The sequence below is a fragment of the Ovis canadensis genome, chromosome 1 (assembly GCF_042477335.2).
Source record: "Ovis canadensis isolate MfBH-ARS-UI-01 breed Bighorn chromosome 1, ARS-UI_OviCan_v2, whole genome shotgun sequence".
NCBI classification, from domain to species: domain Eukaryota; kingdom Metazoa; phylum Chordata; class Mammalia; order Artiodactyla; family Bovidae; genus Ovis; species Ovis canadensis.
Window position 1 is genome coordinate 48,695,097 of NC_091245.1, and position 24,885 is coordinate 48,719,981.

Sequence of the window (24,885 nt, forward strand, 5' to 3'; positions counted from 1 at the left end):
TTTCAAAACCAAACTACAATTTAAAAACTATTTTTATTTGTCAACTTTTAAATATAAAATATATTATTTTTTTAAAAATCTGTTTGCTATACTGAATACATAACTGAATCTTAATGAATATGTTGTTTTATTAATGTCTGATTAAGTCTTCACTACTAAAATTAACTGCCAGAGAGTCCTGACTGTGTTTTTAGCTTCAGTCACTTCCCAAGATACATAAATTTAACATATTATAGGGTAAAAGTCCACATGCTTAGAGGCAGCATCATGTAATGGCACAAACCTAGAGCCAGAGACCAGGTTCTACTTCTATAATACTTTAGTAATGACTTCTAGGGAGTTGAGCTATTTTTTTACTTTGCCTGAGACTGTTATTTCTTCTGTAAAACAACTGTAGTGTCAAGAACTGTCAAAGGTCAGAGATTTTATCCTACTTGAAAGTTAATATGTAAGCATTCCACACTTGAGACTGAAAGTAGACTCTTGGATCAGAGACAAGAACTTTATTGATACAAGCTTCAGATTCTCATCAATTCCCTTCCATCCCAAGAACCAAGGTGGTGATGCTGAATGACTTAGATGGGTACTATAAAGTAGGCTTATGTCACAGTGGAGGATTTTTGAATTTAGAAAAAACCCAATTCTATAAGAGGGTTTCAGCAAGCCTCTTTAACACTTTCCCCAGAGGGAGATCTTATTTTGATTAAAGTAAACTCAAAACAATCCATTTTTTGCCATGGAGGAAGATAACATCTTTTTCTTCTAAGTCTGTTTGCTTCAGAAACATCCTTGAAAAGATAGTCAAGGACAAAAGTTGTCACACGATGTATAAAAACACCATGGAAAATTGCCTCCCAACAGGCAATAACACCATCCCTGTGAGCCAGTCAATTGAATACTGGCACCCACAAATGTAAAAATTGAAATTTGTTATATATTATTAGTTATTACTACTAGAAATTTTCTAAAAATACTTAGCTTTTGTATAATGAAATGTTAAAGATTAAAAACTTCTTAAGTTGGCATTATAGTCTAATTTTTAAGTAACTCCCAATAAGGCTTGCCACTTTACACATATGCATTTTATATGTAAAATAAACAAATTAACAAAGAAGCAACCAACAGTCTTTAGCGCCCTCAAGTCTTTGATAAAACATCCTTGGAAAGACACACAGTTCATCACAATCAGAATATTTAACTCACAATGTTTCTCTTTATAAAACTAAAGGGAAATAAATACAAACATATATTTACAATCCTATACCATTCCTTCCAAAATCTAAACAAGAAAGTGGAAGTAAACAACATTATTTCTAACTGGTTAAAGGAAAACAAAACACAAAACAAAATCACTGATAAACATTAATTAGAAAAGTATTTTAGGAAGAAAGTAAATGGTATGAGAACATATATTCAAATGAATATTAATAACTTCATTTAAAGATACTGACCTTTCACAGGCTTACCCTCTGAGCCACCAGGGAAGCCCAGAGAATCTTAAAGAACTACTTAATCTAAACTTTGAATTATCTGGATAAAAATCTTATCTCCCTTTGATGATCACATTAAGTAAAGCATGAAATATTTCTCATTAGCTACAGGATATAGGTCGTTAAAAGCTCAAGGAGTGTAAAAACATAAGCTAAGGTTGCATTACACAATATAATCACATTGGATCATGATAAAGCATTACATTAAGGGTTTGCAACTGTGTTAAATCACTTTAAGACTAACACATATTCACAAGAACAGGTGTGGAACATTTGGGCAATCAAGATAGAAAATATTAAAGTACACCAATAAATCATGAAATCTGTATATCTGAAAAATAAATCACTGCCCCATGTGTGAAGGATAATAAACAGAGGTGCCACAGGATAAATATAATGCACAGTAATAATTTGAAATTGAAATAATAATAGAAAATATTCACAAATTGCATGAAATTATTTTATACTATAAATACATATGGAAGCCATTTAAAAGTGACCATTCATGCTAAATGAAATCATTTCAGAAATTCTATACATTTTTAAGTAAAGTCATTTTATAAAATGCAACAAATATTTTCTATTAAATTGATCTGGTTTAAGAATGCTTAATCCTTTTAAATGATATTGTTAAATTTCTTGAATAAGGCTAAAATTTCTGAAGCCATATTTGTACTGTTTGATTGATACATATTTAGTCACTTGAGAAAAATGCCTTTGTTTTTCTATATTTAGTCATGCCAACAGCAGTACATCCTAGAGCAAAAAAGAATAAATCACATTCAGTCAACATTTAAGTTATTTATTAATAGGTACACAATTTTGTTAGTTGCTTTGTATACCAAAATCAGTGAAAGTGAATCACAAACAGTGACTTAGAAAGAAACATACAGCAAAGACTTTTGGCCAAGTAGGAATAATAACAAGTGATATGAAAGTTAAGGGGGAAGAGTTTCCTAAGAGACCAAAGTAATAAAATGCTGCAGGGTAGGCAAGCAGGAAGGCATTTGAAGGTCCAATTTATTTCCAGGGTTTGGAATAGAATCAAATTGCCAGGTTTAAGAGAATGAATGAAAATGAATGAAAATAAATAGTGTTGATTACTCTCTTAGATAATGGCATATCTATTCCACTTGTAATTGTTCAGAAGAAATAGCTTAGAGTCGTCCATCATTCCTTTGTTTGCTCTGATACTTCATATCCCATTTATCAGAAAATACTGCTAACTCTGCCTTCAAAATATATTGAGAATATAACCCCTTTCACTGAGTTGTTAGTAGCCGAACCAATTCACCATTACCTCTTGCTGGGATTATGACAATAGTCTGAAATTTCGTATCCTGCTTAGACAGTTTCTCAGGGGTTAAAGCGTCTGCCTGGAATGCGGGAGACCCGGGTTCGATTCCTGGGTTGGGAAGATCCCCTGGAGAAGGAAATGGCAAACCCACTCCAGTACTCTTGCCTGGAGAATCCCATGGAGGGAAGAGCCTGGTAGGCTACAGTCCATGGGGTCACAAAGAGTCGGACATGACTGAGCGACTTCACTTCAGTTCACTTCACTTTAGACAGTTTCACACCTAGTCTCTTCTCAATCCTATTGCCATAAGGGTCTTGTTAAAAACATAGCCCCATTATTGGAAGCCCTCTGCTCAAACTCCCTAATGCTCCTCACTTCATTTTGAAATGTAGTACACTTTTGAAATGACACTTCTTTAATTAATATGATATCACTATTCATGAACTTTACTATTAACGTAGGGCAACTTATAACTCCAGTGAGTGAGAAGAGAAATCACCAAATCTCAGCTGATTTTATAGCAATGAAGAACAAAAATAACATGTATATTATGTTCTAAAAGACAGTTGCCACCTTCCATTTAAGGCACTTATGCTGTAAAATTCAAAGATGATTATTTTAAAATTTGAAACAGAATCTAAAGTGTATAGTGCAAGGGCCAGAGGATTACAAAGATCTATTGGTGAAATAAAAACTAGCCAATAGTGGAAGAGAGCTAACAATTTTTCTTTTATTTAAACAGTCATGAAGGAGTCTTCAAGTTGTTTTGGAGATTTTATTTATATTAGAAGGAGAAAAGACATCTGTTCAGCTAATTTTAAGATTTCTTGAAAAACTACAAGACTTTTAAAAAATAGCTTTAACAATACGTACATATCATTCTTTTAAAATTAAAAAATTAGTTTGCCTTGACTATATTCATCTACAAATAAAGAATCATAGAGTTATTAATCAATCCATACTTTTAAATTAACTACCTTGTCACTTTTGTAGATATGCAGGAAAAAAATCCATCATAAATTTGATTAGCTTTAAATATATAGCTCCTACCGTCTAAATTACTACTTGGAAGCCAAATCTTTTGATATGAATTAATAAATACAAAATTCTTTTCATATCTGAAAAATGTACCTTTTGATGTTAAATTGTGCATTTCATAGTGAGAATAAAAATGCAATGAGAAATGCTGTTTTTTCCCATAAAAACTTCTTCTTTCATGGAGGTAAGCTAATGAGATAAAACAAAGTAAAATTTTTATACTATATAGTAAAATACTATTTTCCAGCTTTTTTGAGATATAATTGTCACATACCATTGTATAAGTTTAAGGGGTCCTACATGTTGATTTGATACAGTTATATAAATCAAAATGTGCACAACCACAGAGGTAGTTAACACCACTATCTCTACCATATCTCATATCTACCATTTCTTTTTTGGTGGTGACAATATTTAAGATGCCAAAAGGCAAAAAAAAAAAAAAAGAGCAAAAGTGGAATAAGGAACAAATAAGACAAAAAAAAGCAGATCATGGACCTAAATGTAACTACACTGATAATCACACTAAATAGAAAATGTTCTCAACATCCCAGTTAAAAGGCAGAGATTGTCAAACTCGATAAAAAAAAAGCAAGGACATATTCTATATAGCCAGAAATACACTATAAATATAAAGGCATAAATAAAAGTCAAAGATGGGCTAACACACTCTACACAAGACTAATCAGAATGAAGTTGGGATGATTATACAAATAACAGAACAACAACAACAACAACAAAACCTTACTTCAGAGCAAAGAATATACCAGAGATAAAGAAAGTGTGTTCATAATTATAAGATGTAAATAATTCAAGAGGACAAAACCCTAAATTAATTTCACCTAATAAAAAAGTTTCAAAATATATAAAGTCATGCTCTAAAACTGAAGAATAAATGGCAAATCCACAGTTAAAGTTACAGGTTTCTTAAATAACTATTACTTAATAATAATAGAATAAGAAAAAGCATCAGTTATGATATGAAACACTTTAATACCATCAATGAATTTACTGTAATTTTACATTTATAGAATACTCTACCAGACAGCTGCACAGTATACATTCTCTTCAAGTGAAGTGAAGTGAAGTCGCTCAGTTGTGTCCAAAGATGCGACCCCATGGACTGTAGCCTACCAGGCTCCTCTGTCCATGAGATTTTCCAGGCAATAGTACTGGAGTGGATTGCCATTTCCTTCTCCAGGGGATCTTCCGAACCCGGGTCTCCCGCATGGTAGACAGACGCTTTACCATCTGAGCCACCAAGGAAGTCCTCTTCAATCACATTTGAAATATGTATCAAGATAGGCTTTATTCTAGCTCATAAAAAATTGTCTCAATAGATTTTTTTAAAATTCAAGTCTTAGTATGTTCTCTTTCCACAGTAAAATTAAATTGCAATTTAAAAAAATAAATAAAATTTTCTGGAAATTTCCCCAAGCTGGAAACTAGATAAAATACTTCTAGATAACTTATGAGTCAAAGAAAGAAAAATAAGAAATTTGTGGCATGTTGTTGAACAGTATCCAGGGGAATTTTATAGCACTATAGGCCTAGATGGGCTTCTTTGGTAGCTCAGCTGGTAAAGAATCCACCTGCAATGCAGGAGACCCCAGTTTCATTCCTGGGTCAAGAAGATCTGCTGGAGAAGGGATAGGTACCCACTCAAGTATTCCTGGGCTTTCCTGGTGGCTCCAGCTGGTAAAGAATCTGCCCGCAATGTGGGAAACCTGGGTTTGATCCCTGAGATGGGAAGAGTCCCTGGAGAAGGGAAAAGCTACCCATTCCAGGATTTTAGCCTAGAGAATTCCACGGACTGTATAGTCCATGGAGTCACAAAGAGTCGGACATGACTAAGTGACTTTCACTTTCACTTTCATAGGCCTACACTGGAAATAAAACAGGTCTCAATTCAGTAACGTCACCCTTTCTCTTAAGAAATTTTAGAAGAAGGGAAAGACACAATCTTTTATTGTTATACCAGGAAATTCAGATTATTCTTAATATGAAATAAAACATAACATTAAAGAAAACAGAAATATAAGTTCTAGTCTTCTTTTTCAATTCCTTATTTCATTGCAATTGAGTTTTGGGGAATTTTTCTAATGCTTATTTCTGATCATAAACATTTGATATTGATAAATTATTTAACATGTGACCTAAATTCAATACACATTTTGTTTAAATGTGTATTGGCAAAAAAGAATACTCAAACTTAACATCCTAAACACACATCCACAAACAAACATCCGTACACACACAGCGTGGCATAAGCAATTCCCCAGATGCACATGCACCACGTCCCTTGCCATAGTACTAAGAATTTTAGCCAACGATGTGGACAAATTCTAAGACTCAAGTATGTGATGAAGCACATCAGACAATAAAGCAGACCTAGCTGATGTGGGTTTTTTTCTTATTACAAAAATATAAAATACTAAATTACATTTTATAAATGACTTAGCAATATTCATGTTTTTTGAAGTTCCAAAAATTAGATATAAATGAGAGAATTATTTGATGCCAGAAACAGAATTTAAAGCCAGATTTTTACAACTGAAGTATAGCTGATACACAATATTAATTTCTGGCATACATCATATGATTCAATATTTTTATAGGTTGTACTTAATGTACAATTATTATAAAATAATGCCTATATTTCCTTGTGTTATACAATATATCCTTGTTGCTTATCTATCTTATACATAGTAGGTTGTATCTCTGAGTCCCACACTCCCACCTTGTGAGAGTGGGTATCCTTGCCTCATTCCTGATTTTAGAGGAAAATACTGAGAAGTGTTTTAACTGTGGCTTTGTCATAAATGGCATTTATTATGTTGAGATATGTTCCCTCTATAGTTACTTTTATGAGCTAATTCTTTTAAATCAAAAATTGGATGTTGAGTTTTGTCAAATGTTTTTTCTGCATCTATTGAGATAATCATATGATTTATTTACTTTTTTTTATTAAAGCACAGTTGATTTACAATGTTGTACTAGTTTCAGTTGTACATCAAACTGATTCGTGTATACATGCATCATGATACATGTATATCTATGTTTTCAGACTCTTTTCCTTTATGGGTTATTACAAAATATTGAGTATAGTGCCCTGTACCATACAAAAGGTTCTTGTTGGATAACTACTTAATACATAGTAGTGTGTATATGTTAATCCAAAACTCCTAATTTTCCCTCCCTCTGCTTTCCCCTTTGGTAACCATAAGTTTGTTTTCTATGTCTGTGGGTCTCTTTCTGTTTTGTATATAAGTTCATTTATATCTTTTTTTTTGATTCCACATACAAGCAATATCATATGAAAAATCAAGATATATATAGAGGAACAACAGTTGGATTATTAAGTGACTTATAACCAACATTAATAAAATATATAAATACAATATAATTCTCAAGCTGCTTAAGGAAAATATCTATGACCCTTGAATTCTAGACCCATCCGAACTGTCACTGAAGAGACCCATTTGAACTTCACTGTCAACGAAGACATTTTCTGATACAACAGAATGTTGCTCATATATTGCTGCTCAACGTACTTGGGTAGAAGAGAAGGAAATATACAAAATTCAGGAAAAGGGTGAAAATATCAACAGTAAGCATAAAAATTAATGATTTTAATAAAACTCAATATGCACCACAATAACTTCCAATGGTGAGTTAAAACTATAGAATTAAGACTATATAGAATAACATCGAAGGATGCATGTGAGGCAAATCAATATTTAAGCATTCTGAATCCTGGAATGTTTAGGTGGAGGATAAAACTACAAACTTTAGTGTACTGTCAAATTGAATATATTTGTTAAAATCCAAAGACAACTAATATAAGAGCAGAAATATACACAATTTAAAAGTGGTATCACGGGGAAAGGAATACGAATTGCAACCATCAGACTGAATGCCCAATAACAACAAAATAAAATATACTAAAAGAAGGAAGCAAGGAAGGAAGGAAAGGAGGGAGGGAGGGAGAAAAGGAGGGAGGAATGAATAAAGAGAAATATCCTGGGAAATATATTCATATAATGCTATAAAGCAGATAACACGAATGAACTAGAACATGAATTTTAGACATGAATAAGTCACCAAAATGGCATGTTAGTGGGAAAGAAAGGAAATGGCCAAAATATAGATAATGTATGGTACAATTTCCCACAGGTAAAGAATCTGCCTGTATGCAGGAACCTCAGTAAATGCAAGGTCAATCCTTGGGTTGGGAAGATCCCCGGAGAGGGCCATGGCCAGCCAGACTAGTATTCTTGCCTGGAGAATTCCATGGACAGAGGAACCTGGTGGACTATAGTCATGGACTCGCAAAGAACTGAACACAACTGAAGTGACTTAGCATGCATGCATGGTACAATTTATGCTTTTTAAAATATATTAAATGGTTATTATTACTACTATATACAGCAAAAAATGTAGGAGGTATAGATACATGCCAACTTCACTTAGCTTATGACATAACTCAAGGTTGGGAGAAAAGAAAATTATGGAGTGAAAAATTCTGAGTTTGATTTATAATATTCTATTTTTCATTTTATTTTTTGCTGTAATATGTTATTCTTTTAAAAATAAAATATACAAAATAAGCAGCTTGAAGTGTCAGCAGTTGTTATATCTATTTGGTAGGTAGAATGTTATGTTATTCTTTATACTTTTATTTATTCTTCATTTATTTTTAAACATAAAATATTTTAATCTGAGGCAGTAGAGGTTAAACATTATAAAAGTTTCAAAAGCATGGAAGAAGTTATAAAACGGGAGTATTTATTTCCTTAGACCATATGTCTATTACATATTGTAAATAATTTCAATTAAATTATTTCTTCTCTATCTACCATGCCTCTTTTGACAATAGCCAGGTTTGGGCTAAAATTTTCTCCATCCTGTTTGGATGTTTAGTACTGGTAACCATTACTGATCTTATACTTTCTTTTGTTTTTGGAGTCTAACCAATAGGTAAGTTTACCACCTCATTGTTGCTTGCTATTCTTCAGACGCATCATATTATTAAATTATATCCAATAATCAAGAATTAAATGGTCAAATAATTTTGAAAGAGGCCTTCGTTCTAATAAACTGAACCACAGAGAAAAACTGGTTGTGAAGGGAGGATCTGATTCCTGAATCCGGGTCACCCTATCAATTCCCCAGCCTCTATTTCTTCTTTTGTCTGTACTCTGCACTTCAAATGACTTCAGACAATTTCATATTTATTAAAAAAAAAAAAAAGAAGAGGAAATAATTAAGGAATACTTTTGAGAAACACTAGAAAATTTTCATTTACTGAAAGTTTTTCCATATTTTATTTAAAATGTATATTATTGCTTAAAAATAACAAACATGCTCTTGTTTAAGTGATAGAAGTTAATTTTCCTTTCATGAAATTCACATATAATCTGTAGTAAAGGGAAAGAGTTTAATAGCAATATATATTAGAAATAAGTAGAAATTGGGCAAAGACTTAAGTTTTGGGTCAGAATTCTATCTTGATTCCAAAGAGACACTTATATTTTTTGTAATTTATTTTTAGAGGCAGACTATAATACATCTATATTTGCTTCAGGAAATCTAGTTTTATACCAAGTAACATGAACAATATAAAAACTTTTTCTTAGACAGTTATTTTGAATATAGATTATAAATTGTCTTTCATGTGAACTAAATTAATTGTTAATTTTTTAATGAAATAATATATTCAATTCACTGTATGCAATGAAATACATACAAAATAATAACCAATTATTTATGGGGCATCATCAATTAGATATATTATTGATAAATATTAAGGTTAGATAAGAAAGTAAATTTTCACCTTGTCATTCTTTCAGTATAATTTTCCAAGAAAGATATATTTAGATTTGAAAGGGGGTTAAAATTGTTAATTTTTTAAAATAGAGATATCTTGAACATCTAACACACGCCAGATATGTGTTTTCTGTTTTATATGGCTATAAAGATTAAAGATGTAGACACTACAATTATACTCACCAACATCATATGAATGCCATGTAATATAATAAGTACTAACACAGAAGTAGTCAACATTCAAAAAACTAAGATCATGGCATCCAGTCCCATCACTTCATGGCATATATATGGGGAAACAAGTATATGGGGTCGCAAAGAGTCAGACACAACTGAGCCACTAAAGAACAGCAACACAGAAGTAGGCACAAACTACTTGGGAGCATATTAAATTAAGAATATTACGTTAGAAAAGGTTGACGTCCCAGGGAAAAAGACCCACGTGTATAATTCATATGTAATCCATATGGTCAATTCAAGAAACCACAAAGTAGCTCACTAGTACAGAAAGATAGACCATGAATACCAAAGATACAACTGGAAACATATGGACTAATCAATGGACATGGCTTATTTCTGAAATAAGCAAGTTTCTGTACCTATCATGTCTAAGGAATTATAAAATTATAAATGTTAAATTTTACCCAGACATTTTAGTATTGACATGACATGAATTTACACCAGGGAATTAAATTAAAAGATATAAACATATCACACATTCAATAAAGAAGATTGCACACTCATCCTTATGCATTATCTTGAACTTATTTGTAAGTTGGTTACTAAAATTTGAATAATTTATTCTCTTATTCAATACTCCACAATCAACAGGATTGCTACTAAATTTATTGGGACCTTTTATTGAACTTTGTTTTAACAAATCAACAGTAATAATATTGGTCAACAGTGACAGCTTAATTAAAGCAATATATTTTTCTAGGATTTGATTAGTGGAACTCTTTGTTTAAGTGATGGTAACTACACTTCTTTGACAAAATCTACAGGCCCTTAATAAATAGTTTTTTTTTTTAATGAACTTGGAATCATACACACTCCCTTGGGTTGAACTGCCACAAAAGAAGGATTTTCCCTTAATGCACTGTGTCCCTTGGTTTATGGCTGTCTAGCATGGTAGGGGTTTAGCAAAAATAAATCTCTGTAACTGCTAGTCAAACAATAGTTAGTAGAAGTAAAAAATTAGAAGTTTTTACTCAGTGCTATCAAGGTAATAATTAACTATTTATAGCAAAAAGAAATAGCATGATAATAAAAAAGTCAGAAGTTAATAAAGAAAGGGAATGAAGTAACTGCATGCACACCATACCCATGAAATCATCATAAATATCCTGATAGAGAAGCCATCTCTTTAACAAAGCAACTCTGTATCAGAGAATCAAACAGCAGAAACTGGAGAGGATCCATAAATCATTTTCATTCTACTTCATCAGACTCCAACTCCATGCCCTCCTGACTGCAGAGATAATTCATACTTAGATTTCAAAATTTAATGCTTTGTTACAGAGGTTTCCCTTGGTCAAAGTGTGATTAAAAAAAAATTCTACAAAGCAAAAGGTAATTCTGAATCAGAAAGCATGAAAATAAAGATTCACAGGTATGAAAAATAGTACTGATCTTCCACATAAGTAAGCCAAATTTCATATTTAAAATATAATTTTAGGATACAACGAAGTTATTGCTACCAAAACAACTGTCCCACAACCAATGTGATGTGAACGATTCAACATAAAAGATAGTTTTCCACTACCACAGTCACTTTAGACAGGCAATAAAATAAGCTGAATATTAAACATAATAATCTGATCGATTGATTGAGATAGATAGTGGGGAGAGAGAGAGAAAGGGAGAAAATACATGCTTTATGGTTTAAAAATACTTTCATACATTTTCTCATTTAAGCAAAGAACTAATCTGTTGAATGTCTATTATCTTCCAAGGAATATTATGTACACAATATCATTTAATCCTAACTGCAATAGTCACTCAAATACTAAATTTGGCTTAAACAAGTCTTTTTTTTGTTGTTGTTGTTGTTCCTGGTCCAATCATCTTTATGTGAAAGCATATCCCTTTAGCTAAAAAGCATGATACCTAGAAAGAAGCAGAGTATCCAAAATCTCCTATTAGACATTTCCTGGTAGCATGTTCCAATTAGTTGCATTATCTGATGAATGATTCATAATCTCTGAATGTGTGTGAGTATGTTTGTGTAGCATCTGAGTTTGTGTTGCAAGCAATCAGAAATAGTAACTGAAGAATGACAGAGAGAGCACTAGCAAATGGAGAATGAATGGTCAACAGGTGATGGAGATGGCTGGGGGTGGTTAGACTCTTTGGAGGTAAGAGATATGTTTGTCATTTGCTGTGTTGTTTTATTTGCACATCTGGTACAATGACTGGCAGTGAGGTGCTTCATAAATATGTTTCATGATTTTGATAGAGATTCAGAATGAAGGTCTCCACAGGAGATAACATTTCACAAATTTTGCTATTCCTCTACCATAAGCAATGAGACTTCACATATGACATTGTGGTTTTAACTTTGTTTGGCTTTTAGATGGGGAAACAATGGAAATAGTGACAGCCTTTATTTTCTTGGGCTCCAAAATCACTGTGAATGGTAAATGAAGCCATGAAATTAAAAGAAGCTTGCTCCTTGGAAGAAAAGCCATGACAAACCTAGATAGTATATTAAAAAGCAGAGACGTTACTTTGCCAACAAAGGTCTGTATGGTCAAAGTTATGGTTCTTCCAGTAGTCATGTATGGATGTGAGAGTTGGACCATAAAGAAGGCAGAGTGCCAAAGTATTGATATTTTTGCGGTGTTGGAAAACACTCTTGAGAGTCCCTTGGACAGCAAGGAGACCAAACCAGTCAATTCTAAAGGAAATCAATCCTGAATATTCATTGTAAGGATTGATGCTGAAACTGAAGTTCCAATACGTTTGGCCTTCAGATGCGAAGAGCTGACTGGTAGGAAAATACCCTGATGCTGGTAAAGAGTGAAGGCAGGAGGAGAAGGGGATGACAAGGGACAGATGGTAGCATGGCATCACTGACATAATGGGCATGGACATGAGCTTGAGCAAGCTCCTGGACAGGGAAGCCTGGCATCACTGACACAATGGACATGGACATGAGCTTGAGCAAGCTCCTGGACAGGGAAGCCTGGCATACTGAGGTCTAGAGGTCATAAAGAATCAGGCACGACTGAGCAACTGAACAACAATAAGCCTTTATTAATAAATAAATAACTGATTCTCTTTATGTATCTTAGCTTTTCCTCACTCTTGAGGTAATCGAACACAAGAAACCTTTTGATTTTGTTCAATGCATAGCATAGAACCTAACACATAGGAGGTGTTTAGTAAGTGAGATAGTAAAAAGCACATGAACAAACACAATCTGAATAACATGAGTGATGAAATATTAGAATAACTTTCATTATCCAGGAATAAATTCTCCCTCATTATCAATTAGGCAATGGCAAAGGGGACAAAAAATTGGGAACCATCATTCACCCATTATCATAATCATTTATTTACAAAAAGCTTTTCAGAGAGGCAGTATTTGAATTTGTTAAGATCACAGCAAACTCTGAAACTTGGTGATGGACAGAGAAGCCTGATATGCTGCAGTCCATGGGGTCGCAAGAGTCGGACACAACTGAACTGACTAACTGAAGATCACGGACTCCAGAGACACATCCTGTGGAAATGTGTCCATATCTTATGTGCCTCCATTTCTCTTGCCTAAAATGGGGATTATAATAGTGTCTATTATAGGATTAAATTATTATTATGAAAGATTTATATTTATCCAAATAAATAAATACTTAATCATACTACATACAAAATAATGTAGTATATTTCCAAAAAGTTCAAAGAATAGAGTTTCACTTGTTGAGTTATTAATCTTCAAGTGGCAAGCAATAAATTTGAACAGTTGACATAAATTAACAAAAAATTAAGCTAATTATGGATAACATTGCTGTGAACCTTATTATATTCTTCAGATTTTTGGAAATGTATAGTGAAGTAGACTTTAGCCTAACTAAACATCACCCCAACCCAAATTCAGTAATATTCAAATATCAAGTTGAAAGATAACACACTATTTAATAATTTGAGGATAAAAGTAAAAATTAAAAAAAAAAACACTTCTATAGTAGCTTCTATTGTCTTTAATTTCAGATTTTTCAAACCATTTATGAAGTGGTGCTGGAGTCCAGCCTCAGCAGAGCCCAGGGATAGCCTCAGCAGAGTCCAGGGATACCCTCAGGATGAACAGCGTTGGCGAATGAAAGAATGACACGGGGAGATCAAGCTTCGGTGAGCGAGGCCCATAACTTTATTTTCAAAAAGAGCTTTTATACTCTGACTTGTACATAGAGGAAAATGAAAGATGCAAAGTCATGCAGAGTCAGCTCAAACATTGCAGCAGTTTTGCCCTTATTGAAACCAGGGTTTTTTCTGTATACCTTTCCAATAAACAAGGGTCTTATTTTGTGTACATTATCTTCTGGCCTTGGAGGCCTGTTGACATTTTATGACCCTTTTTTGATAAAGGTTGATTAACCAGAAAACTTGTTTTGCCTTGAAGTGTTTTTTCTTTATACCTCTAATTTGTGTCAGCCTCAGAAAATACTAAACAGAGTTACATTCTCATGGAGCAAAGGTGCAGTGGGTTACAAAAAAGAACTTATTAGCTCAAAGGTCTGATGTGGTTAATACCAAGGCTACTACTTGTTTTTCTTACATTCCAACTATATTAACTAATGCACTCCCAGGCACACAATGGATAAGGGATATGGGAACTTGGCAGCAAGCATTGGCTCAACAATGAAACCCTTCATCAGTATTATTTTCATAAAACTTTTTTTTACCCCTCAAAGAGCTCTAGGATTTTTAGAATGCTTAGGCTTCCCGTGTCATGGGTGGGATGTTGTGAACAATCATATGCGTAGTTGCAAGAGTCTGGATAAACCTGCCAAGCAAGCTAGAATGCTAACAGGGGGGTTTGAATTAAAATGCTCCTTTCATGCCCAGGAGACTTATCAACTAGAGACCTAAGTTGATTTTCTCCAGAGAAAGGTGGTCAGAGATAGCCCCCTGTTAATGTCAGAAGAGTTGGTGAAAGGCATAATATAGTATACAGTAGACAGACAGATTTGGTTTGGGGTAGATGCTCAAGCAGGTCCAGGGAGTCCCTCGAGTCCTGATCCGCCTTGCCTGTTAAGCTCTCCTCTGCATGACCTTGTCATGGGTTGGAGCTCCCATGCTGACTCCCGGCAAAGTGGAATGTTTTTTCCTTATATATAAGTGTCCATAAAAACACATAGTTTAAAAAGGTGTATAGTTTAAAATTAATTCAGTAGATATGTACAGAAACTTACCATGCACCTGTAAGATAGAACACATTCTCTCAGCTTTTGTTGAATACACTTTGGAAGACTTTGCTGTGTCAGATAATAATACAATGAGAACATCTGTCATCATGTAATTGTTCTTTATAATAAAAGGATAGTGGCTAGGTGATGTGTAAACCAGGAAGTAAATAAAGGTAAACTAGGTATAACTACACAGTGGGCTCCTGGCTCAGCTGGTAAAGAATTCACCTGTAATGTGGGAGACCTGGGTTCAGTCCCTGGGTTGGGAAGATCCCCTGGAGACAGGAAAGTCTACCTGCTCCAGTATTTTGGCCTGGAGAATTCCACGGACTATATAGTCCGTGGGGGTCACAAAGTGTCAGACGTAACTGAGCGACTTTCACTTTTAGGTTTAAATACATCAATCTAGTGATTAACATTCAGATAGTTAGATGAAATATTTTTCCCATTGACATGAAAGAGGGAAATTTTAAAGAAGTTTGATGAAACTGTGAAAAACTGCATAAATTCCATCATTTTGCTAAAATATTGGGGTTTAAGTGTTCTGATAAAAATATTGGAATGAAAGCTTCCTTCTGTTTTTTTTTTTTTAAATAAATCTTACCTTCCAACAAGGAAGCTCATGATCAGATGGTTTCACTGTTGAACTATATCAAAAATATTAAGATTCAATGCCAATTCTAAAAATCTCCCCCAAAATTGAAAAGTAGGGAACACTTCCTAACTCATTTTATGAAGCCAATATTATCCTGATACCAAAGATGCTACAGAAAAAGAAAACTAAATGTCCAAATATCTGATGAACATAAATGTAATAATCCTTAGTAAATTTTAGCAAAATATACAAATAGTTCATACAACTCAATATTGAAAAAATAACTCAATCCAAAAAATGGACAAAAGATCTACATAGACATTTTTTCAAAGAAGATATACAAATAGCCAACAGGCGTATTAAAACATGGCCCACAATGCTGTTGGAGAAATGCAAATCAAAACCACAATGCAGTAACATGTTACTCTGGTCAGAATTTCTGTCATCAAAAAGTCTACAAATAATAAATGGTAGAGAAGGTGTGGAGAAAAGGAAAAAAAATTTCTACGTGGTGGTGAGTATGTAAACCGTTGCAAACATTATGGAAAAGAGCAGTGAGTTCCCTTGAAACACTAAAAATAGAGCTGCCATATGATCTAGCAATCCCACTCCTGGGTATATATCTGGAAAAACAAAAACTCCGATTTGAAAAGATATGTAAATCCCAATGTTCACAGCAGCACTACTTAAAATAGCCAAGACATGGAAACAACCCAAGTGTCCATCAATGGATACTTGGCTTAAGAAAACATGATATATATATATAAAATGGGTATCACTCAGTTATAAAAAAAGAATGAAATATTACCACTTGCAACACATAGATGGACCTAAGAATATATTCAACTTAGAAAAGTAAGTCAGACAGAAAAAGCCAAATGATGTATGATATCACTTATCTGTGGAATCTAAAAATAATACAAAATGACTCTATATACAAATGACTCTATATACAAAATGGAAACAGACTCACAGACATATAAACAAACATATGGTTAACAAAGGGGAAGTGGGGAGGATAAATTGGAAGTATGGAATTAAAAGCAATATTCCTTAAAAGAAGGTGCATAAATGGTCAAAAGTCTTATCAAAAAAGAAAAAGAAAAGTAACAAGGATTTGCAGAGAAATTAAAACTTTTGTACAGTGTTGCTAAGAATGTTCCTCAAAAAATTAAAAATAGTATTACTATAGGTTTAGCAATCCCAATTCTTGGTATATATCCAAAAGAAATGAAATCCAGACCTCAAAGAGATATACATACGCCTATGTTCATCACAGTATTCTCAATAGTAAAAATTCAGAAACAACTGAAGTACCCATCAATGGATAAATAAATTGTGTGTATACAATAAAATATGCACTATTTAGACTTAGAAAAGCAGGAAATTCTGCAATGTGGGACAGCATGGATGAACCTAGAGGACATTATGCTAAGTGAAATAAGCCCGTTGCAGAAAGCTGAGTACTACATGAGTTCACTTGTATAAGGTATCTAAAACAGGCAAACACCATAGAAACAGAATAGAATGGTGCATATTGGGGACTGGGAGGACAGGAAACAGGAAATTGCTGTTCAGTGGGTATAAAGTTTCAATTGTATAAAATGAATAAGTTTCAGAGATCTGTTCTACAACATGGTAACTATAATTAACAACACTGTATCATACATTTCACTTCCCAAGTGGCTCAGTAGTAAAGAATTAGCCTCCCAATGCAGGGGCCACAGGAGACACTGGTTCAATCCCTGGGTCAGGAAGTTCCATTGGAATAGGAAATGGCAACCCACTCTAGTATTCTTGCCTGGAAAATACCATGGCAAAATGACCTGACGGGCAACAGTCCATAGGGTCTCAAAGAGTTGGACATGTCTGACCATGCACACATTGTGCATTTCAAAATTAATTAAATTTCTAAGTGTTGGCAAAAGAAAAAAAAATTGTCAGAACTGAGGAGTCCTGTAATTATTCTCTTTCATGCTTCAATTCTAAACTACCTATAAAAAATTAAAAAAAAAAACAAGGCGAATAAAAAGGCAGGTGTATGTAGAAATATTTTTAAAGTTGATAATGCAAAACCTGACTTATGTATGCCAGCAATTATGCTTACTAAATCTGCACCCCAAGACGATAGATTTATACAAACAGATTTCTCTGGCCATGTACTCCCAAATACTTTTTCCACATTCACGAATTAAGACAGTCAACTTACTCCTAAGGTAGCATGAGTAAGAAGGTGAGGACAAGATATAGATATACCTTCATATTGGAGAAAATGTCGTGAGAGGGGAATAAGGAGTCACTGTGGCCAAACAAAACCAAAAATATACTGAATATTCCTAATAAAAATAATTTTAGATTTTTAAATTATTTTAATTTACAAAAATTATACCACAGCTAGCCCTTGAACAAGTGGAGCATAGGGGGAACCAATCTTTCATGCAGTCAAAAATCCAAATATGTGGGAGGAGTTGGCCTCCTGCATCTATGGATTCAACCAACTGCTAATGTATAGCACAGCGGCATTACTATTAAAAAAAAATCCACCTATACTCTGGGTAACTCTAGCCAATTGTTTTTGTAATTAACTTTTTGTAGGATTTACATTTCTCATGATTAAATAGCCACCTTTTATGATTTACAAAAAACTATCCTTTAAAGCCGGAGAAGGCAATGGCAACCCATTCCGGTACTCTTGCCTGGAAAATCCCATGGACGGAGAAGCCTGGTAGGCTGGAGTCCATGGGATCGCTAAGAATTGTACACGACTGAGCGACTTCACTTTCACTTTTCACTTTCATGCATTGGAGAAGGAAATGGCAACCCACTCCAGTGTTCTTGCCTGGAGAATCCCAGGGATGGGGGAGGCTGGTGGGCTGCCGTCTATGGGATCGCACAGAGTCGGACACTACTGAAGTGACTTAGCAGCAGCAGCAGCAGCATCCTTTAAAGCAGCCATTTGTTCTACCCAACAGTGAATATATTAAATAATTATGAAAAGCAATTAAAAAATCTTCTCCTAGATACACAGTTTATTCAATATTACTGGTGTCTTGGTATTCAATTAGACCATGAATTGATGTCACTCTAGTTTTATTTCAAGAAAATGTACTGACAACAAAGGAAAAGTTTTTAAATGTACATACATATTAATTTAGTACTTTTCAATTAGAGAAGGATCTGTCAGAATGACTTGGGACTTTCTGAATGCCCATTTCTCTTTTGATAGAAGAAGTGTTGGATCCCTTAGGATTTGGAGTACAATTTTTTTTTTAAAGAAAATCACTGCTTAATGTAGAAAGTTATCAGAGAAATAAGTGCATAATCAACCCTGAGTTGAATGCTCCAAACATACACGATCTTTCTACTTATTCTAAATTATGCAAATCTTATATAACTTGCATGCAACCCAAATTCCATCTCATTCATTCTCTGTTTTCCCTAAAAAATATAAGATTGAATAGATAGGAATATGCTCGACTACGAGACTACACGTGGTGATACGAAGGTGAGTGAAAGGACCTAATCAATTAATATTATATTTTTAATATTATTTGCATTGGAAGTATTTAGTACTAGTGTAAAGAAGATATAATCACAAAACTACAAGAGATCTTGTTAAAATGGATGAGTAATGAATCACCTATATATGCATATAAACTATAATTACTATGGGATATGAATTGGAAATTCAGTACACAGAATGCATATGTACATGGAGCACACAATTTTATAATCAGATATCCATATATTCCCATGTGAAAGAAGAAAAACAAAGACAGTTTAGAGTTTTAACAAAGCGGCTGCTACTTGATAGTCCATCATTTACAAACTGCATAGACTTGAGCACCTCTCCACAGAGAGTTCCTCACCTCTCTGATAATATACACAGTTTAAAGATGAAAATATCATTGAAGAGGGGTTTGTTGATCTCTACACTTCAGAAGGAAAAGCATGTGTCTTCTTTTAAAATATCATCTGCTTCTTTGACTTCTCCTACACCCCTCAGAACCAATACCATTTTTTTTCTGATTCTGTATGATTTTTCTTATCTTAGAAAAGTACAAGGCAAGACTTGATCCTGGTCCTTCATTCAAATCTAGATATGCTGCTCAACAACCAGGCTTTGACTGTCCTACTATATATTCCTCATATTTGTTTATGTGTTTTTAAAATGAACCATCAGAAGAGCACATCAGAGTCATGCAATCGTCAATTTTAGTAAAAAACTATATGTAACTCACAATAATGAATCTGGAATAAGTACAAAATGTCAATTTATCTGGGTTAAGATAACACTCATATATCAAGTGTTCTGGGTAGTAAGCAGAAAGACATGCTCAAAAACAGGAATCCTTAGATTCAGCTTCTTAAAATTTACATGTGTGTATGTTCCTCTGACTTACTAAGGTATGCCCATGTAGTTTTATGTTTATTCCAGATACATTAATCATTGATAGTTCATTTCAAATAAATCAAGTTGTTGAACAGCATTTCTGTTGGCTGTGAACACTAAACATAATGGCAGAAAATAGAATCTCAGGGTGATATGAGAGGTTTTTTTCTTTTCTCTTTTTGGTCATTGAAGCAGCCGTGTACAAACCTGAAGTTGAGCACACATACAGGTGAGCACACATACAACATGCTTTTCTAAAATGTATGTTGTTTTAGTGTGTTATATGAAGTGGTGTATTTTGATATTAAGTTTTGTTGGGCTAAGTCAGTAAAAATTGCTTTTTTCCTTTGCCATAGATAAATGAGCATTTGGTGGTACAGGCCCATCTCAGAGGACATCAATATCTAAAGAACAATTTTGTTCTGACTTCGTATTTTCCTGTGTGATCCCTTTCCAATCTTTATTCTGCCGTTTATTATTTTCCTTTTTCCCCCTTATTCAGTATTATCATAAAATAACACTCTTAAATATCACCCTGTTTCTTCTTTTAATGGATTTTCTCCTTGGTAATTGTCAGTCCAATTAGGGCTTAATTCTACCAATTTCACCTACTTTTCATATTTAGTTTTATTGTCTACTCACATACAAAAAAGTGTTATCTGCCTTACTCATCATTCTGGACTAAAATTACTTTCATTTTTCTGAGAGAGTCAATTCCTAGGTAGGTTGATAAGAAGTCCAGGGTCCCTGAGGAGGAGAAAGGGGTCCAGGGCCCTTGAGAAGGAAAAAGAGGTCTGGGGCTCTCAAGAAGAAAAGTACAAACATCTTTTTTCCACATGCTTTGTCTTACTCAATATAACAATGTATCTTGCTTGAGGACATGCTTCTCCTTAACAAGAAGGTTTTCTGAATAATCTTGTTATCTTAAGAGGAATGTTGTGGGAGTGGTTCTGGTAAGAACTTTCTACTTCTAGTTCTAATCTTGTTAATTTAAAATGTATGTTGTGGAAGTGGGTCTGGTAAAAGTATATGTAGTTCAGTTCAGTTCAGTTCCGTCGCTCAGTCGTGTCCGACTCTTTGCGACCCCATGAATCGCAGCACACCAGGCCTCCCTGTCCATCACCAACTCCCAGAGTTCACTCAAACTCATGTCCATTGAGTCGGTAATGCCAGCCATCTCATCCTCTGTCGTCCCCTTCTCCTCCTGCCCCCAATCCCTCCCAGCATCAGAGTCTTTTCCAATGAGTCAACTCTTCACATGAGGTGGCCAAAGTATTGGAATTTCAGCTTTAGCATCATTCCTTCCAAAGAACACCCAGGCCTGATCTCCTTTAGAATGGACTGGTTGGATCTCCTTGCAGTCCAAGGGACTCTCAAGAGTCTTCCCCAACACCACAGTTCAAAAGCATCGATTCTTTGGCGCTCAGCTTTCTTCACAGTCCAACTCTCACATCCATACATGACTACTGGAAAAACCATAGCATTGACTAGATGGAACTTTGTTGGCAAAGTAATGTCTCTGCCTTTGAATATGCTGTCTAGGTTGGTCATAACTTTCCTTCCAAGAGGTAAGCTTTTCATGCCTGCAATCACCATCTGCAGTGATTTTGGAGCCCCAAAAAATAAAGTCTGACACTGTTTCCACTGTTTCCCCATCTATTTCCCATGAAGTGATGGGACCAGATGCCATGATCTTCGTTTTCTGAATGTTGAGCTTTAAGTCAACCTTTTCACTCTCCTCTTTCACTTTCATCAAAAGGCTTTTTAGTATATAAGGCCTTGATAAAACTAGCAAGTGGGGACACTCTGATGTCTGTGTCAGACGCTTTCTCTGCCACTTTTCTTACTTTAATAAAGTGAAGGCACTCAGTAGTGTCTGACTCTTTGCGACCCCATGGACTGCAGCTTACCAGGCTCTTCCATCCATGGGATTTTACAGGCAAGAGTACTGGAGTGGGGTGCCACTGCCTTCTCCATCATTGATATAATATTTCCTAAAGGATTTATGAAATTTTCTAAATCAAATACAGAAAGTTCTTAAAATTTTCAGGAGTTCTATGCTGTATTAATTTTTTATACATTAGTTTTTATTAGTATATAACTAGAATATACTAGTTTTTATATACTAATATTAAAATTAACATTGAAGAAGTAATATATCTTAACATATAGCCTTGTTCAGAAATAGTAAAACACTTATCAGCTAATCCTACCTAGAAAGCTAGTATTTTGAATCTGTCAATTACTAACATCCTTGTATAATAACTATAATACCAGTTTATACCTTGAATATCAGATTGACATCCAAAAAGCCTGTAGCACATATCTTTGTGTTGTTCTCTTCATATATCACTACTCTAAATCCTCTCATAATTTGCCTAGTAGCAATTCATTTTTATGGACAATAAAGTCCCAAAGCTGAGTGCCTTAGAGAAGACTTTGCAGAATTCTTCTGTCTCTCATTTACTATTCTTTAGTATTAATTTAAATCATCACCAGTCTTGACACCTTTCATGAAGCACAAGCCTTTCAAGCTACAAAGCTACTATGGATTTGTAACTGACATGCATTGATTTGAGAGGAAAAGCCAATCATTGCTTCTTTTAAGAAAGAATATGTAGTGAAGAAGGCAATCTGGCTGAGAATTCTTCTTAAGAATGTGAAATTTGAGGGACTGTGGTAGGAATTTTTGCTTCTACAATGAGTAAATATAACCATTGCAAAACTTAAATGAAATGCATTTGAAGAGGATACATCTAATAACTATTTGATGACTGCCAAACAAAACAAATCTAAATGAGCTTACCTGGCTCCTTAGCAAATGTCAAAGACAATATGTCAAATTTTATTAAGTCTATTGCAAATCTCAAATTTTGGAACTGAGATATTTTTGGTGGTGTGTGGCTAGCAGTCACTTTATCAAATGAATGATTTTGTAACATGGTTGATTAGAGTCTTACGAAAAACCTGGACTTCTACAGTCATAATTGGCCAGAAACTATAACAAGATTAGATTCTGTGTTGATCTTTAGGTTTTTAAAATATGCACACTCATATTAATGTTTACACTCTAAAAAGACTTTAAAAGTTGCATAAACTCAAAATGGTAATTTTAATTATTTTCTCATAATTTGCACAAATGCAACTTGAACAACAAAATGTAATAATAACACAAAGCTTATATAATAACCATCTTCCTGACTCATCTGCTTTTTTGTTGCTTGGTTTATATCTTGGTTCATCGACAGCACCTTAGCAAGGGTTATTTTTTTTAATAAATAAAATAAAAATAAAATCAATACTGTTGGATGTTTACTCACTAAATCATTTCGACTTTGAGACTGCATGGAGTGTAGCCTGCCAGGTTCCTCTGTCCATGGGATTTCCCAGGCAATAATACTGGAGTGGGGTGCCATTTCCTTCTCCAGGGGATCTTTCCAATTCAGGGATTGAACCTGCCTCTCCTGCATCGGCAGGCAGATTCTTTACCACTGAGCCACAAAACAAAAACAACAATGAAAACTAGCCAACTAAACAGACAAACCCGACTCTTATACCGTCATATTTTAACAAATTCAGAGATGGGACTTCCCTGGCAGTCCAGGGGTTAAGATTGCCCCTGCAGAACACATAGATTCAATCCATGGCTGGGGAACTAAAATCTCAAATGCTATACAGGGAGCATTATGTCAGAGAAGTAATTTGTTGAAAGAAAAACAAACAAAAACATCCCCCTGAAAAAATGATCACAGGTTTGTACAACAATTCTCTCATTATCTTTTAGTGCATAAACACTTTTTTCTGATGGTATATATTTATCTACTCATTTATTAAATAAATACTCATTTAATTAATAAATACTAATTTAATGTCTCATTAATGTATTAGGCATTATGCTAGCCAATGGATATATAATTGTTGAAAAAAGAAAACTCTCCTGAAGGAATTTACAGCTCAAAATGTTGTTGGATAGATAAATAGGAAATAACAATGCAACAATATATAAAATTATATGTACTCATATATATACACACATGCTTAGAAAGGCATAATACTTGGTCAAATATTAAAGATATTTCAAAAATTAAACACTTTAAAAAACAAACAACACTTACTAATATTATTATTATACAATGTTTACTTGAAGCTACAGTCAATACAATAAGACAAGAGAAACAAAGGAAAGACACAACAATTATTTAAAAAATAAACAGTTTTGCCAACATTTCAAACAATATAGAAAATATTTCTATGAGGTGAGAAAGATTTGATTTCTTTAATAAGGCAAAAATCAGACAAATCATAAAAACTTTATGACTATTACTAACTCACAAGAATGTCATTATATAACGATAAATTGTCAATCCTTTTGGCATACATAAAGTGAAAGTGAAAGTGAAGTCACTCAGTCGTGTCCGACTCTTTGTGACCCTGTGGACTGTAGCCTACCATGCTCCTCTGTCCATGGGATTCTCCAGGCAAGAATACTGGAGTGGGTTACCATTTCCTTCTCCAGGGGATCTTCCCAACCCAGGGATTGAACCTGGGTTTCCTGCATTGGAGGCAGATGCTTTAACCTCTGAGCCACCAGGGAAGCCCTGGAACACATAATAATCCCCCGAATGCTTACACTTAATAAAAAAGCAAACATTTTATACACAAAAATTGACAGAACAAGAAGAAAATTTATATAGTAATTACCAAAGTAGCTGGTTTTAGAAAAGGCAGAGGAACCAGAGATCAAATTGCCAACATCCACTGGATAATCAAAAAAGAGAGTTCCAGAAAAACATCTATTTCTGCTTTATTGACTATGCAAAACAAAGCCTTTGACT

The 24,885-nt window shown here is 34.0% G+C and overlaps 1 protein-coding gene and 1 non-coding gene across 2 annotated transcripts in view; both read right to left on the bottom strand.

The window, feature by feature from the left end:
* The window catches only part of NEGR1 (neuronal growth regulator 1), a 1,037,860-nt gene that overhangs the window by 880,999 nt on the left and 131,976 nt on the right, over positions 1-24,885 (bottom strand). The window lies entirely within an intron of this gene.
* Positions 24,573-24,644, bottom strand: TRNAW-CCA (transfer RNA tryptophan (anticodon CCA)). The gene has a single exon. It is a non-coding gene; the product is annotated as a tRNA-Trp (tRNA).